At 43.8% G+C, this 14,086-nt stretch overlaps 1 pseudogene; it reads right to left on the reverse strand.

Moving 5' to 3' along the window:
• Positions 1-425: 425 nt before the first annotated feature.
• On the reverse strand, positions 426-13,684 carry LOC118225814 (annotated as a pseudogene).
• Positions 13,685-14,086: the final 402 nt, after the last annotated feature.

Here is a 14,086-nt window from a genome sequence, read left to right on the forward strand (position 1 = left end):
TGGGTTTTGTACCCCTGGCAGGTTCAGCCAAACTGGACAGGTCAAAAGGAAGAAAGCAGACCAGGCAGTCCCTGGCCATTTGGGTTGGGTGTGGGGCTAACTAACCCGACCCCCCCCCCCCCCCCAGAAAAAAACTGCCAGTTACAGAAACAATAATGAATGGGAACCAAATCAAATACTTGGCTGAGGGGGGTGCCTCGGAAATGGGGGCTGTGATGCTTCCTGGCCAAACCAAGAACCCAACGCCAAACCAGTAACCCACTGCCGGGAAGTCAATGCACCAAAAAAAAAACAGAGATCCAAGAATGCATTTATGAGATATGCAGGGGAAAGCCAAAAAGCCCTCAAGGGTTTCACAGGTGGGATCCCCTTTTATGCACAATACAGGTAATCAGATAAATACTCCCCCCCCACCCCACCCCCCAAAAAAGTAAATGTCGAGTCTTGCTGAAGAGTTAATGTGATCAGTACAACAGAGAACCCTAAATAGTTTTTTTAATCAGTGGAGTGATGTTGATTAATGTCTGGTGGTAGAGAGATCCATATCTCCTGGCCACAAAAAGTAATGCTGAACTGGGCAAAAATCGTTTGGGGAAGCCTGGGCTGAAATGGACTTCTGGTGGAATAATAATGGAATAAAATGTTCAGGGTGAAGACCACCCTTACTGGAACTTCCGGAATATCCGGACCATGTTCGGACAAAAGGTCTGAACAGGACAGATCGAAGAGGGATGTCCACACCCAGGGACTGGGAATGAACACAACTGGGGTGAAGTTGCCTGAAGCTGAGTGAGGTGGACGGCGTTCATTATTAAAGGCCTATGCACTACAGAGGAGCCGGGTACTGCAGGTCTTGCTCATTAGCATTTGCTTTGTCGTTGAATTCTTCGTTATCTTCAAGTATTTATGGGAGTGAACATCGCATGCGGGCGGGGAAGGGCTTGGCTGGCAGCTCCAGGCTGCTCTCCCTCCTGCAGCAGGACGGCAGGTCGCTGGGACAGGCCTCTTCAATGGGGCTATGCAGCCCCTGAGTGGAGATCTGCTGAATGCGTTGCCTGGAAACAAGAAAGAAGGTGGGGGGGGGTCACTGGAGGTCAGGGCCTACAATGGCTTTCAAACCCACAGCTGTGTTCACCACGACAGAAACATTTCAATCCTTTTCTGCAAATGCAATCAGCATATGCCATGCTGTACCATGAAACAGAAATCAGCTGCTCAGCCAAAGTTGGCACCTTGGCTGGTACCATTGATGCATTTGGTGATCATTGGAGCACCTTCTCTGTAAAAAATGAATGGCACAAATCTGGAAAAACACAGCGGAAAACATAAGCCACATACCACACACTCCGGGACATCACATAGTGGATGTCGGGCTTCTGGAAGCCGTTGAAGGTGCAGTACATGGGGATGGTGTAGGCCCCCATGTTGTGGAACAGCAGCCATTCGCCCACCTGCAGGTCAGGCAGGATGCACTGCTCCACAATGCGGTCCTGCCCGTCGCAGGTCTGGCCCCAGATGCTGCAGGGGTAGGTACGCTCACCCGGCTTGAGTTTCTGCAATGAGACAGGAAGAACTCACTTACAAGGAAATGCAAACACAATCCGGCACTACAGAGGACACAGAAACAAACATGACCTGGCGCTGTAACTTGGCAGTGTTTTGCAGGACTATGAAAGTAGTGCACCAGGTCACGGGCTTCATGCTCACACCTTATGTGGAGTTGCCAGGACATGGGCGTAGCTGAAAATCACATCGACGAACGAGCCGTAGACCCCCTCGTTCACATAGTACATCAGGGTCCCGTTGTTGGCCCCATCAGCTTTGCCTGTGGGAGTGAGGGGGGTTGCAGTTGTGTTAAAAGAAATGAGGTCATTTTCCAAAATTACTGTGCTAAGACAACCTGGGTGTGTAAACGCCAAATAAAGTAATGAATCAGAGAAAAGCAAGACTCCGCATACCAAAAGATGCCTCAAATATGCTTAACCCCTTATGTTGCACCAGCCCGAGTGGTTTATTTGCATTTGTTCTGTTAGTTACGGTGAATTTTTCAGTCTCGTCACATGATCCTACCTCTATAAACTATTTTACGTTGCCAATGTTTTAGCGACAATGGTTCCTTATTTAATAACATGTGGGGTGGCAGAACAAGCTTGGGGCGGTCCACACCTTCTTTACGTTTTGGCACTCCACAGATGACACAAATCACGATAAAGTCAGCAAGAATCCAGTGAACAAAATCCATTGTTGTTTTTAGTTCCTAAAACATACTAACTCAGAGAATTCTTGATAGAATGTCCAGTGTTTACTTAAGAATGATAATTCCTATAGAGAATTTATGTCTGTTTCACCGTTGCATTCACCCATTACATTACATTACAGGCATTTAGCAGACGCTCTTATCCAGAGCGACTTACACAACTTTTACTTAGCACTTTACATTGTATCCATTTATACAGCTGGATATATACTGAAGCAATGCAGGTTAAGTACCTTGCTCAAGGGTACAACGGCAGTGTCCTTACCCGGGAATCGAACCTGCGACCTTTCGGTTACAAGCGCAGTTCCTTACCCACTGTGCCACACTCCGTCCCACCCCAAAAGGATTGTGTACAAAATAATGATATATCTGTTTGTCATGGTTCTGTTTTCCTGTCTGTGTTTCCCCTGTTGGGCCGCCATATGGCGGCACTTCTGTTTTGTGTCCTGCTCCCCCCCTGTTAATTGTATGATTGTTTCATTGTCTCGTTATCCCATCATTGTTCCCACCTGTGTCTTATCCCCTCCTTCTGGTTTGATTGTTTTTTGAGTTCACCTGTGTCTTGTTACCCCTGTCTATTTAAGTTCTCTGTTCCCTTGACTCGGGTGCTGGTTCCTTGTGTTTGTTCCCGACTTGCGTTTCCTCAGACCCATTGTACCTGCCTGCGTTTTTTACCTGTTTGTGTTTGTTCCCGACTTGCGTTTCCTCAGACCCATTGTACCTGCCTGCGTTTTTTACCTGTTTGTGTTTGTTCCCGACTTGCGTTTCCTCAGACCCATTGTACCTGCCTGCGTTTTTTACCTGTTTGTGTTTGTTCCCGACTTGCGTTTCCTCAGACCCATTGTACCTGCCTGCGTTTTTTACCTGTTTGTGTTTGTTCCTGACTTTCATGTACCTGCCTTCTTGTGTTTGTTCCCGAATTCTATTTGTTACAAACCGTTTGTACCTGCCTGTATTTTGTTCCTGACTTGTGTTTCGTTTGACCTTCCCTTGTGCTCTCCCTTCCCATGTTCTGCCCTGCCTGTGTTTTTGAGTTCCTGTTGTTTTCTGTTTCATTAGATTATTTTTTGAGTTTGTGTTTTAGCCCATTGTGGCCTTGTCTGTTCCCTGTTTGTTCACCTGTCGTTAGTAAAGTCTTTGTTAATTTTCTCCCTTTTGAGTTTCGTGTTTTTTTCCACTCTGCGCCTGGGTCCCAGCACCCGTACCGTGACATCTGTTAATGTTATATAATGTTAATGTTTGTATAGATTCTCTGGAACAAAACATTCACCTATAAACTTCTATGACCAGTACTTGCTTAGCAGACCCTTAATATAGGCAATGGGACTCGCAATGACTCAACATGGACAGTATAACTTCTGCCCAGTACACTGCCAGACTGAGAAGCATTTTAGATAACGGAATTACATGTCTAATGGTGTATCGGTTGTTTGAGACTTTACTCCTACAAAGGTTTATGTTACAACAAAAATGTACAACAGAAAACTCTGCATTTGGAAGCCTTGGAAGATACCACTCGTCTGACTGAATATTTCTGAGGACAGTGAAAACAGCATTGAATACACAGAAGAGGGCTTGGTCAATGAAGGATAAAGAACTTACTGATTGAGCATGTGGCTCCTGTGGCATTTTCCCAGATTTTACCGTTACAGGCCGATTGCTCTCGAATCACCACCTTCTTGGCGATGATGTTGACCCCCAGCGTGTAGGCTGAAGTCACATAGTAGCGGCCAGGCTCAGCGATTACTTGGACCACAGAGTCGGCCGGAAAGTACTTGTCCAGCGCTGGGTTTACGACAGCTGTGAACTGGGAACAAGGGATAGATCAGCCAAGATGAAAACCCTCCTGCCCCTCAAGCCCATCCAACAAAGCTAGGATTCTCAAACAACCTCCATTTACATAAGGGATACTCTAAGCCTGGCCCTGAAGACCAGCAGTGCTCTTCGACCTGACAGTTAACTGACTGACTAATTAGTCACTGATTGGCCAGAGATTCCACTCACTTAGTATCCCAGGTCAAAACCAGTCCCTGTCTCGCATTTAGGGCCAGATTTGTGCATCACTAATTCACACATTCATTTCTACTTTAATTCACACATTCATTTCTACTTTAATTCACACATTCATTTTTACTCTAGGTCCTTTCCAGTGAGTGCAAGCCAACACATCACAAGACTGCAGATACTCCCTTTGTGTTATTTCTGAGAGAATGTGGAGAAATTATTACCTCCTCAAACTTCAGCTTGGAGTCGTCGGACCCAGGGAATCCCCCGCCAATGTCCAGAAGGGTCATATTGTAGCCCAGCTCTGCCTGCAAAACAGCCAGAGGTCAGTCATAAGATCATATCCTTTACACGATAGACCCCTCTGACCACACACAAGGCCACAGTGCATTAAGCCATAAAAGCAAAGCCTGACTGTCGCATCACATGATCAGCTATGACAGGAATCTGAAAGTCCCTGATAGGTCGCCACATCTACTGGTTTTTGATGTGTTTCTGCACTTTAATGCTTCATTTAAGTAATTTATTGGCTAAGTCCCACACACCCCTTTTTTCCAGGAGCAAAATGTTGCTGCTGATTGAAATGTCTCTCTTTTTTTTATAACTACAGCCCTCTACGGCTGGAATTTGAGATCTAGGCTAAGGGGATTATAGTCAAAATGGGTAGTTTTTACAACACTTGATGGCAGCTCAAACTCCAACTGCCGGCTGAGTGGAGTGTTTCACACAGTGCCGGGCGCTCACCCCCATGTCGAAGACGCAGCGGGCGTCTGAGATGGCCTGGCTGTAGGTCTCAGGGTCGGTGCAGCCGCTGCCCACGTGGAAGCTGACCCCGATGATGTCGAGGCCCAGCTCCCGCGCGCGCTCCAGGAGCAGCCGGCTGCTCTCCAGTGTCGCCCCAAACTTTGCGCTCATTCGGCACAATGCCTTCGAGTCGTCCGTGGCGATGCGGAGCACCAGCCTGACCAAGAGGAGGAGGAAGGGGAGGGAGAGACGGCTCAGAGGTGGGATATTCCAAAGCAGATACACAAACATGGAAACTGAAATGCCTGCAGTACATTGTATACTCATTTAAAGTGTCCACCCATCCAAATATCTATTCATCCAAACAAATTTCTATTATCATCTAACCATCCATCATCAATCTATCTATCCATCCATCCACAAAGATATCCTGCCATCCAAATGTCTATTCATCCATTCAAATAGCCATCCATTTATCTATCCATCCATCCACCCAAATATTTATTCAGTCAGGACCACTGGTGTCAAACACGGAACAAATCCAGCAGCAACAAGGACGTTAAAATTACACAGGATAGGTTGACAGCATGGAAGGGACCCGGAACATCCAAAGGAAACCCACACGGACACAGGGAGAACATGCAAACTCCACATGGAAAGGCTTTGGTCGGATTTGAACCCGGGACATTCCTGCCAGGAGGCAACAGTACAATCCAGTGCACCACCCGTAGCACCCATAAAGGACAGCCTGATAAAAGCATAAGAGGAGCTGGGGTGATTTAAATAGATCGCCATTTTATGTGAGTGGACTGTGACAGGGTTGTGACATCACTAATCAGCCGAGCCATCAGCCAGTTTCGCCAGAGCTGGGCTTGACTGAACTAACACGTTGCTACACGTATAACTATCTAATACTGGGTAGGACCCCATTTAGTCACCAGATCAACCTGAAATTTTCATGAAATGGTTTCAACAAGGAGCTGGAAACATTCTTTAGGGATTTTAGTCAATGCTGACAGCAGCACACAGTTACTGTAGATTTTTCAGCCAAATCTATTAACAAACAAAGTGAACTGCTGCCCACTGGATGTCTTTTTGTGTTACCATGCCCTTTCCTATTGAAGGGCTTTCTGTTGCTGGTACCAGTGGTGCCCAAATACTGGTGAGGTCAGGCCTTAAATATTCAAAAGTAGGATTGTGCGGAACATGGTAAGTTAGGTCCAGTGTGACACTTAAGAGGTGTGAAAATCACCGTATTGGTCTCGTATGCAGTTTTGGGGTAACACCGTTAACAAGTTATTCACTGGACATACTGAATAGTCAGATGAGCAGCTGCTCCACGATAGGTGTTAGTTTCAGTGTCCAGATGGATCCTAGTGTTATTTCCAGGAAATGTATACATTTTTTTTTCTCTAAGCAGACTGAGTAAGCCTTAGTTAGGGCTCACTGGGACAGCTGCTCGTTTCAGGACCCAGATCTGCACATTTGTCAGGCATAAACGTAAATGGCAAGATTCCTGGATGAGCAGTATGGTCTCCACAAAGAAAAGCCCAGGTTGGATTCAAACCCAGGACTTTCTCGCTGTGTAACTCCTAGGACAGAAGGTCATATTGTCAGAGAACACCTGTTGAATGCTTGGCAGCAGGAGATAGTTTTGCTCTCCAGGGAACAGGTTCTTGCGCATGTTGAGGGCAAAAGAGCTTGCTGCCCATTAAATTCAATGTAGAAAACCAAGGGGATTGAACAACCAAAGAAAACCTCATTGAACCATGAATTTCATTATGTGTAGCCACTTGTGAAACTGGTTGTTTCGAAACTGGTTGTTTTGGTCTTGGGAAGATCTCATTCTGAAAAAGGGGGGTGGGGCACTAGAAAGACAGGATCATGGGACATCCTGAGTGGTTTGGATCAGTAAATGTTCGAGAGCAGTCTAATCTACGAATTAACTGGCACACTATTAATAAGCAGGCATGAGAAGACAAAAAGCCCATGTTTTGATTTGCATCCTACTAAGGGAGTCAAAATGATATCCCTAAGCATTCAAATAATGAAATTATGTTGAAGAACATTTGAAACCCTAAACACAAGTTTCTTCAAAAAGAAAACAAAACAAAGAAACAAAGAAAACCTAATTGGACATTTTTTTGTGACCATACTGTAAATTTTATTGTGTGTACCAGTTTGTGAAACGGGTTGTTTTGGTCAAGAAGTCTTTGGAAAATATTGATTAAAATGTACATATTTTATTACATGTTTTTCCAATCTGTTTTTGAAATGAAACGTACAATTCATTAATCGAGTTTCAAAATACCTTCAAGAAAGTTTTCTTTTGCCTTCAAAAGTCTGATATTTCCCATTCACTTTATTGGGAGCTCCAATGATTTTCCCTCAACATGCAAAGTGCAAGCTTATTTCCGGGACATTACAAGCTTAGGTTAGCTGAAGGCGTTTTTTCCTGTCTAGTTAAATATGCATGCATGGTAAAAACAGCTCTCTGTATCTCTCTCTCTGACCGGAATGAGACTTATTTGGGGTACTGGCCCAGTTGGGCAAGTAACAGATGTACTTGTTGTACGTCGCTCTGGATAAGAGCATCTGCCAAATGCCTGTAATGTAACAGATCATTCAACTGGCCCAAACCAACCACATAGTGACCCTGGGCTGATGGGCACTCCTTATTGATGAGCCCTGAATATATTTTTTTAAAAACTTTGAGTGAGTGGTTGAGTATGACGAGAAAGGAGCAAAAGAACATGGCAGTCACTCACTTGGCGTTTTCATGGTAACGGACGATCTTTGTGAGTTCTGCCTCACTGTCAAAGGTCATCATCTGGACCCCGTGGGCAGAGGCGTACTTAATGTGGGACAGTAGATGATCCTGCTGGGGTCCACCCCGAGAGACTGAACCAGCTGGATCTCATTCTTAAAAAGGCGGATGGGACGCCAGAAAAAAAACAGGGTTATGGGACATCCTGAGTAGTTTGTATCAGTAAATACAGTCAGGTCCATAAGCATTTAGACAGTGACACAATTTTCATCATTTTGGCTCTGTACGCCACCACAATGGATTTGAAATGAAACAATCAAGATGTGATTTAAGTGCTTTAATTTAAGGGTTTTGTCAAAAATATTGTATGAACAAAGGTAGGAATTACAACCATTTTTATACATAGCCACAAACTAACATAATCATAGGGGTGACATTGCTCAGGAGGTAAGACCGATTGGCTGGCAGTCGGAGGGTTGCCGGTTCAAACCCCGCCCTGGGCATGTCGAAGTGTCCTTGAGCAAGACACCTAACCCCTAACCCCCAACTGCTCTGGCGAATGAGAGGCATCAATTGTAAAGCGCTTTGGATAAAAGCGCTATATAAATGCAGTCCATTTACCATTTACCATTTAATCATGAATTAAATTGTCATTTTTAACACTTGGTTGCAAATCCTTTGCAGTCAATGACTGCCTGAAGTCTTGAACCCATAGAAATCACCAGACACTGGGTTTCTTCCCTGGTGATGCTCTGCCAGGCCTCTACTGCAGCTGTCTTCAGTTCCTGCTTGTTCTTGGGGCGTTTTGCCTTCAGCAAGTGAAATGTATGCTCAATTGGATTCAGGTCAGGTGATTGACTTGGCCATTACAGAACATTCCACTTCCTTGCCCTAAAAAAGTCTTGGGTTGCTTTCGCAGTATGCTTTCGGTCATTGTCCATCTGCACTGTGAAGTGCCGTCCAATGAGTTTTGAAGCATTTGGCTGAATCTGAGCAGATAATATAGCCCTATACACTTCAGAATTCATCCTGCTGCTTTTGTCAGCAGTCACATCATCAATAAATACAAGGGAACCAGTTGTAGTTGCAGCCATACATGCGCACACCATAACACTACCTCCACCATCCCATCATTCTGGTACACGTTGAGCTTTGTCTCATCTGTCCATAGGATGTTGTTCCAGAACTGTACAGGCTTTTTTAGATGATTTTTGGCAAACTAATCTGGTCTTCCTGTTTTTGAGGCTTACCAATGGTTTACATCTTGTGGTAAACCCTCTGTATTTACTCTGGTGAAGTCTTCTCTTGATTTTTGACTTTGACGCAGATACAACTACCTCCTGGAGGGTGTTCCTGATCTGGCCAACTGTTGTGAAGGGGTTTTTCTTCACCAGGGAAAGTATTCTGTCATCCACCACAGTTGTTTTCCATGATCTTCCGGGCCTTTTGGTGTTCCAAAGCTCACCAGTGCGTTCTTTTTTTTAAGAATGTAAAAAAATAGTGGATTTGGCCACACCTAATGTTTTTGCTATCTCTCTGATGGGTTTTTTTTTCAGCCTAATGATGGCTTGCTTCACCGACAGAGACAGCTCTTTGGACTTCATATTGAGAGTTAACAGCAACAGATTCCAAACGCAAATGCCACAATCAATTCTATACCTTTTATCTGCTTACTTGTGAATGAAATAATGAGGGAATAACACACACCTGGCCATGGAACAGCTGAGCAGCCAACTGTCTAATTACCTTTGGTCCCTTAAAAAGAGGGGGATCACATATAAAAAGTGCTGTAATTAATACACCATCAACCCAATTTGGATGTAAATACCTTCAAATTCAAAATCAACTCCAATATGCTGTGATAGACAGCTAAAATAACAATAACTTTGTCAGTGTCCAAATATTTATGGACTTGACTGTATTTAACAGCAGTGAACTGACACACCACTAATCAGCAGGCATGAGAAGACAGGCAACCAATTATAGGGGTCAAAATGACATCCCTCCACATTAAAATAAAAAAAATTATGTTGAAGAAAGAAGTTTAAAACCCTTAACTCATGTTTCCTTGAAAAAAAAATTAATGTGTAGTTCATTATGAAAACAATGTCCAAAAGTAATGACCAGCAGCAACAATCAGTGGTTAATATGCATAGCCTAATAAGTCAACACTGTTTTTTCAAAACAATTTTTAATCCGTCGTGTGGAACAATAAACATCCCCACATAACTGACATAAATAGGAACTTTGCAAAAACGCAAACTAGCATGGCAGCTGACAATTTCTAAATTGAATTCATCCAAACTGTTTGGTTCCCATTTTTCCGGTTTCGTTCCCATTTTTTCTGTTTGGTTCCCATTTTTCCTGTTTTCACACCGTGGTGAACACAGATGATCAGTTGCATGCACTCGTATAAAAAGTTGGCACTACACCTTGCTGTCAGTCTCAATTACAAATTGACGTTAATTCATAAACGAGTGCATCCGATATTCCAATAAGCCTCTAATGAGGAACGCAGTTATGCGGGAGTTTAATTTCATTGTGTGATACAAGATAAAAGGACATGTTTCACATTGCCATTGTTTTGCATTGAGAAATTTGATACAGCAATATTTTGTCCCATACCTACTAATTAACCAATTAAGCCAAGGTAATAGACGGAAACACAAGCACGCAAACACTGATGCTCCTGCAGCAGCTCCTGGTGCTTCTGGTGTAGGGCAGTACCTTGCTGGCGCAGTCGAAACCTGTGCCCAGGGAGGCGAGCGTCATGACAACGGCGCGGCTGTCGTTGCACTTGACAGCGTAGAAGGGCGTGACGCGGGGCAGGGCACGCACCCACCTCAGGTGCTTCTTCAGGACGTCCCCCAAGTCCGCCACGTAGAAGGCGTCTTTGTCATCCTGGGGAACGGTGAGAGGGGACGTCAAGGACACCCAGCACAAAATGCAAACGAGTGGCACAAAACTCAACGGCACTCATCTAAAGACCAACAGCGAGGCAAAACGCCTAACTGTGGATCTCAGTTTCTGGCCCGGAGAGATCTGCAAGTGTCTGCTGGTTTCAAGTGTTTACTTCAAGAGATGAAGTGGCAAGTGTCCACATACATAGCTTCAAGGACTTGAACAGGTTGCTAATTGAAATTAAACCTTTGTAAAAGCTGCAGCCTTCCAGTACATTTTGAGATTTCTGTGCTGGCAGTCACTCACCGACATGGATGACTCGTTGATCCTCTGCTCAAGGACGTCACAGGCACAAGACCCCTCCTCCAGGACAGTGAAGTCAAAGTCCTCTGGTGTGAAAGAGTTCATGGTCTCGCAGGTTCTTATTTATTTTTTAAGGAACACGTCTCAAAACTATCTGCAGAGACGGGGAAATGTTGAAAAGGAAACATTGATGCATACTGTGAAGCACTTCGAAGCAACGAGCTTGACTAAAGACCTCTCCTTGCACTGCATGCCAGCCCATATCAATGAATGAACTGCCAGCCATTTGTGTGGAGCTATGTAAATACAGAAACGTGCAGTGAACTGTAAAGGGAATACTTACATTAATGAGACTTTCATGTCCGAGTACCGTGATCATTGATAGTTAATTAGCTAGTTAGATAGTGTCAGGATGTGTGGGGGGTTTGGACCCAAACGCAGAGGGGGGAAAATACAAAACTCCAAATGATAAGAACAAAAGACTTTACTGAAAAAAAGGAACAAAAGGGAACAAAAGGCCTCGCAGGGCAACTATTAACAAACAAGGGAAAACTTCAAGAACAGCACAGGAACAAAGAAAACGCAGAAAATCCAAAAACACCAGGAAACCAGGACATGGGCAGGAACACATGGAGCAGGTACATGAACAGGGCGCACAAAACAACCAGACATAACCACAAGGATCCAGCACCTGAGTCAAGGAAGAGGGAAACTTAAATAGAACAGACACTGACGAGACACAGGAGGGCACCATGAAATGTCCAATGGGGAGACATGTTGCTAGTGGGATAGGACATGTTGTTAGTGGGCAGGAAGAATAAGAAGAAGAAGAAGAAGAAGGAGAAGAAGAAGGAGAAAACGCAAAATCCCCTTAGTTTGGGGCTTTATTGTGTGGACATGTGAAGTTGTTTATGAAATCTGTCTGTTGAAATGGGGTCAGAATGTACAGAATTTAATGTTTTTAAGGGCTGAGTGTCTGTGGCTATTGTGGTTATTTCTGTGGGGAACCCTGAAAAGTGCCAAACTCTCGGTGCTGTATAGGTAAGGCATAACTTGGCGGGATGGCATACCTGCCATCCCAATTTTAGAATCAGGTCAAGTTATACAATTTTGCCTGATCACTTCAACAGTCAAAACGAGAATTATGAAGAAAGGCTTGTGTGTGCGTGCAAAGCGAAATGGTACGTGCGAAAGCATGTGAACTAAGCGTTGCACTGACTATTGTAATACTCAAAATATTTTTGCAGGTTGGCAAGTCTGAGAATTAAACAAATGCACTCCTGAGACCTCCTGTGCCACCATTTGCTCGTTTATTTTTCCTGCAGTGAACTGTTTGGTTGAAAAGCTGGAAACAGGGAAATTTGGATGGCAGGTATGACATCCCGCCAAGTTACACCTTAGCCAGCTTGGTTGTAGAGCTGGATGAAGATACTGGCACAGTATGACAGAATGCAATGCCATACATATAAAATAATATGTAGTGACAAACATGAATGTATTAGCATTATTATGATTGTACATTACAGGTAATTAAAAAAAAAAATAGTACATATACATGATATCCACAAGGCTGGAGGGTACTGCCAAACAGAATGAACTAATATTGTAACACTTGGTTACATATCATGAGCAGGCCCCGGACCTCTCAACAGGTAAACAGTCAGACTCGTGCATATATATATAAAATAACAAAGTTTATTTTAACAATGGATTAAATCTAAAATCTTTGCAACATACAGAAAGAGGCAAACTGGATATGAAAAGGAAATTACAATAAAGTGCTTTGGTAGCTAAGAGATATTAAACTGTTCTCAGAATCTCATTCAAGTTTCAATATTACTCGTCTTGCAAATTCCCTTTGTTATTTGAAGTGCTTCACGCAGTACAATATATCATAAGGCACTATACAGTGCAACAGTGCTTTCGGTTTACAGAGTACGGTCCCTTATATTATAAGGCTCGACTTCAAATAATTGAGACCCAGAAAAGCAGTGGCTAAACACACGGTCTAAAATCACACAAAAGGCAGCATTAATATCAGCACCAAAATGCATTTAAATAAACACAATGAATATTTACAATACAGAAAACAATACTTCCATATCATACGGGCAATGTGTATAAGCTTTACAGGTGACCCACTATAGAAGGCGCCGCTAACCCTTCTAACACATTGGCTCTCCCCACGTACCCCACAGCATTCCGGCGTGAAATTAGTTACCTTATTGCATAATTTCATAAACCACAGCGCATAAAACTTAAAACATGGTAACAGTAAACAAAATACCTGTGTAGCGCTGACTCATGCATACATCGCCTGTCCGTTCGGTTACACTTCCTACGAAATAACAATCATTCAGTTTACTTAGCATCATCAAACGGGAGTTGGAGCGAAAGCGCACATTTCAACCAATATGATACCCACGGGAAATCAAGAGCCAGGCTAACAGCGTCTCAGCATCTCCAACAATAGAAAGGTTTGGTGTGGGGGTACACGTAAGCCAGTCATCACCTGTGCATGGACTACCGTGCCCACACCTTATACTTCCTACCTGACCCACTAGGATCCGCTGGGCTACAATGTAATTCTACAGATGTGGTTTAAGAGGTGACGAGCAACACAGAAACGGAATGGTAATACAAACCCGTCAGTATTTCACAGCACAGGGTTCCGGAGAGATGCGACACTCGGAGGTCCAGCAGAACATCAGTCCAGGCTTTATTACGCCTGTGCCACACCTCTTATATCACCTGTGTGTGACGGCTATCACGCTGAACTGCTGCGGCTCGCACGCATGTGTGTGTCCACACCGCCAGCGCCTCTGTTGCGGCGCTGCTACTGCCAGTCCTGTCTTTCTACATTGAGTTTGCCTTTTATAATGGCCATCAATAATATAATGTTGGATTTCATTTCATTATAACTTTAATTTAGATTTAGTTTAGACAGAAAAAGGTTAAGAAGCGTGTGCTCAATTGTAATATATATATATAATTATTATTATTTTTTCATGTCTGTGACATATTCAGATATAGTCTAGACATTGAAACTAGAGTGAAAAGTGTCAGTTATGTAATGTTGCTGGTATGATGTCAATATGACCATCAACAGA

This window comes from Anguilla anguilla, chromosome 1 (genome assembly GCF_013347855.1).
Source record: "Anguilla anguilla isolate fAngAng1 chromosome 1, fAngAng1.pri, whole genome shotgun sequence".
Taxonomy (NCBI): domain Eukaryota; kingdom Metazoa; phylum Chordata; class Actinopteri; order Anguilliformes; family Anguillidae; genus Anguilla; species Anguilla anguilla.